Below are 3,656 nucleotides of genomic sequence, written 5' to 3' on the forward strand. Positions count from 1 at the left end.
CTCATGGATAGGGAGGGCCAGCTGTATAGGCAAAAGATGTAGGGTGTCCACAACCTGAATGACCTGTTTATGATTTTTGATGTCATAGCAACACACATACCCACACACATTTTTTTTTTTTTTGAGACGGAGTTTCGCTCTTGTTACCCAGGCTGGAGTGCAATGGCGCGATCTCGGCTCACCGCAACCTCCGCCTCCTGGGTCCAGGCAATTCTCCTGCCTCAGCCTCCTCAGTAGCTGGGATTACAGACATGCGCCACTATGCCCAGCTAATGTTTTTTGTATTTTTAGTAGAGACGGGGGTTTCACCATGTTGACCAGGATGGTCTCGATCTCTTGACCTCGTGATCCACCCGCCTCGGCCTCCCAAAGTGCTGGGATTACAGGCTTGAGCCACCGCGCCCGGCCACCCACACACATTTTTATATTCTTTTGGCAAAATCCATTTCCTTGCAAGGTAGTATATAATTTGAATTTTATAAATCAAATTTTGTTGCACATGCCCTAAGCATGAACAAGCAAAGCTATAACAATAAAATCTTATTTTAAATTCTTTTGTGAAATGAATACTTAGAGATCAATGTTAAACCTTAATTTTAAAATGAAAGCCATAGTCAAAAAGATATTTCAAATGCTAGGTATTATAAAGAATAAGCAAAGTTTTGTGTGTGTGTATGTGTTTTTTTCCAGCAACTAGGCCTTATAGGTGTATTGTACACATAGCTGGCTTTTGAATAAACAAGAACATTTATTTTGACAGATACAGCAGTTTTTTTCTATACTTCTTCCAGGATTTTACATCAACCAGGTAAACTTGCCAAACAGCCCAGTTTCAAATTTATACTTAACCTTTTACTTATATTCATTATTTATTAGCTCCAGATACCATTTACTAACTTGTGCCTCTCTGCATCAAATTTGTTAACCTGTATTATTAACGCATTTATCAAATCACTATTGAGTTCCTGCTATGAACACGGTCCTGTGGTAGGGTCTTGGAATATAGGTGTGAATAATACAGTTGGTCATCCAAACTCAGAAGCCCTTCATATTTGCTTACAAATTAAAACCCTAGGCAGTATTTGCCTGACGTTTAAATATATTATTGTGTTTTATTATGAGAATTTTTTGTGTTGCCGTAATGGAAACAATGTAACTGTGAAGACATTATATGATTAGATTATCTTACGAGATTTACCTTTTTTTTTTGTGATGGAGTCTCGCTCTGTATTCCAGGCTGGAGTGCAGTGGCGTGATCTCAGCTCACTGCGACCGCCGCCTCCTAGGTTCAATCGATTCTCCTGGCTCAGCCTCCTGAGTAGCTGGGATTACAGGCGCCTGCCACCATGCCTGGCTAATTTTTGTATTTTTTTTTTAGTAGAGACGGGATTTCACCATTTTGGTCAGGCTGGTGTCAGACTCCTGACCTCGTGATCCACCTGCCTCGGACTCCCAATGTGCTGGGATTACAGGCATGAGCCACCGTCACCGGCCTGAGATTTATCTTTTTAAATGAATCTCTATAAGCATGTGTTCACTTATGCATTATGCCCTCATGCCCAAATATTTCCTCAAAGAAGTTAATGGACGTTTATTGAGTACCTACTGTGCTGGAGACTGGGGTTAGGTTTACTGTCTGATGATGGAGTGTGAACATAAATGAGCCCAGCAGTATGATTGTTGCCATAATAGAAACATGCTCAAAGTGGTATAGAAGGAAAGTGCTTAATCTGCCTTGATTTTTGAGAGGGAAGTATCAGAAAAGGATACTGGTCTGTCTTTTGAGAGACCAGACGTTCTATAAAATGAGTGGATGAAATAATCATAATGGATAAGCTAGGGTAAATGAAATTAAGTAGAGATTTATGTTGTTTTACTTTATATCTGAGTTAAAGAATAACTTACTCTAACATAAACTAGACAAAAAAATTTAAGAAAACTTTTATGGATTCCGGAATAATTTGTAATAAGTGGTACTAAATGCATGATAACATTATAATACAAATAAATCTTTACAACAAACATTTCCTAAACATTTAGAATTATACAGTGGCTCAACCGATTTGGCTGAGCACTTTGGGAGGCCAAGGCAAGTGGATCATTTGAGGTCAGGAATTCAAGACTAGCTGGACCAACGTGGTGAAACCCCATCTATAGTAAAAATACAAAAATTAGCCAGGCAGTGGTGGCATGTGCCGGCAAACCCAGCTAATCGGAAGGCTGAGGCAGGAGAATCACTTGAGCCTCGGAGGCAGAGGTTGTGGTGAGCTGAGATTGCACCACTGCACTCCATTCTGGGCGACAGAGTAAGACCCTGTCTTAATCATACCTAAACCAAATATATTTCCATAGACCCTTGGCCATCACCTGATATCAGGAAGACGGAGTATGACCTTTTATTTTTAGTTTGTTGTGCAGTGAATAATGCTGTATAAAGGAAACCTATGGACTTGGGAAATATTTTAATAAAGTTTCTCTACATGTAAGTAAAATGGGCAAGAATGAATACTACCAATAGTACCACAAAGTATTAGTAGATATGGTTGACCAAATGAACCAACATGATTAGGAGATGCTTTAATGATGGCTTTGATCACTCCATATGTTTCATTCATTCATTCAGTGTTGCAATAACTGCAAAATCACTCCAAAATATACATCCTCATTTGAAGTATAAAACACATACCGCTGGGCACGGTGGCACGTGCCTGTAATCCCAGCTACTCGGGAGGCTGAGGTTGGAGGATCTCTTGAGTCCAGGAGTTCTGGGCTGTAGTGCGCTATGCCGATTGAGTGTCTGCACTAAGTTCGACCTCCCAGGAGTGGGGGACCACCAGGTTGCGTAAGGAGGGGTGAACCAGCTCAGGTCAGAAACGGAGCAGCTCAAAACTGCCATGCTGATCAGTAGTGAGATTGCGCCTGTGAATAGCCACTGCACTCCAGCCTGGGCAACATAGCGAGACCCCATCTCTAAAAAAAAGGAAAAATATTAAAAAATTTAAAAAAGAAGAAAAAAATAAAACATATACCACACTAAATAAAACATGCTTATATTTAATTTTAAAAGATATAGGAAAGTTATAAAAATAAAATAGTTACGTGTTGTCTTTTATGTTGCAGGGCTACTAAATAAGTAAAATATAAAACCTCTATCCCTTGAGTAGCTTCTCATTTATGGAGATAGAGAAGACCTATAGACAAAAGTGTTTGGGATCTAGGTATTACATACTAAAGTGTTGAATTATGCTGAATCAACAAATGAGAAGTACATAAGAAGCTAACCATCACAAAAGCAATACTTAGAAGAGGAGTATTAGAAAAAGGAGACCATTACGAACTAATATCATGAGGAAAAGCTACAGGGAGGAAGCTGAACTTAAACTTTGCCTAGAAATATAGTTGGTCCTCTCTCTCTGTTGGTCCCATATCCATGGATTCAAGCAGCTATAGATCAAAAATGTTTGGGGAAGAAAAGGTAAAGATTGTGTCTGTCCTTTTTTTTTAATCATTATTTCCTAAACAATACAGTCAAACAACTATTTATATGGCATTTACATTGCATTAGATAGTATAATTAATCTAGAGATGCTTTAAAGTATACCAGAGGATGTGCGTAGGTTCCTTGCAAATGCTACATTATTTTACTTAAGGGATTT

The 3,656-nt window shown here is 38.9% G+C and overlaps 1 long non-coding RNA gene across 1 annotated transcript; it reads left to right on the forward strand.

Moving 5' to 3' along the window:
* Window positions 1-383: 383 nt before the first annotated feature.
* Window positions 384-3,452, forward strand: LOC108312540. Its single transcript, XR_001828686.2, has 2 exons — window positions 384-808; window positions 3,121-3,452. It is a non-coding gene; the product is annotated as an uncharacterized LOC108312540 (long non-coding RNA).
* The last annotated feature ends 204 nt before the right edge of the window (window positions 3,453-3,656 follow it).

The sequence above is a fragment of the Cebus imitator genome, unplaced genomic scaffold (assembly GCF_001604975.1).
Source record: "Cebus imitator isolate Cc_AM_T3 unplaced genomic scaffold, Cebus_imitator-1.0 Scaffold125, whole genome shotgun sequence".
Classification (NCBI taxonomy): Eukaryota; Metazoa; Chordata; class Mammalia; order Primates; family Cebidae; genus Cebus; species Cebus imitator.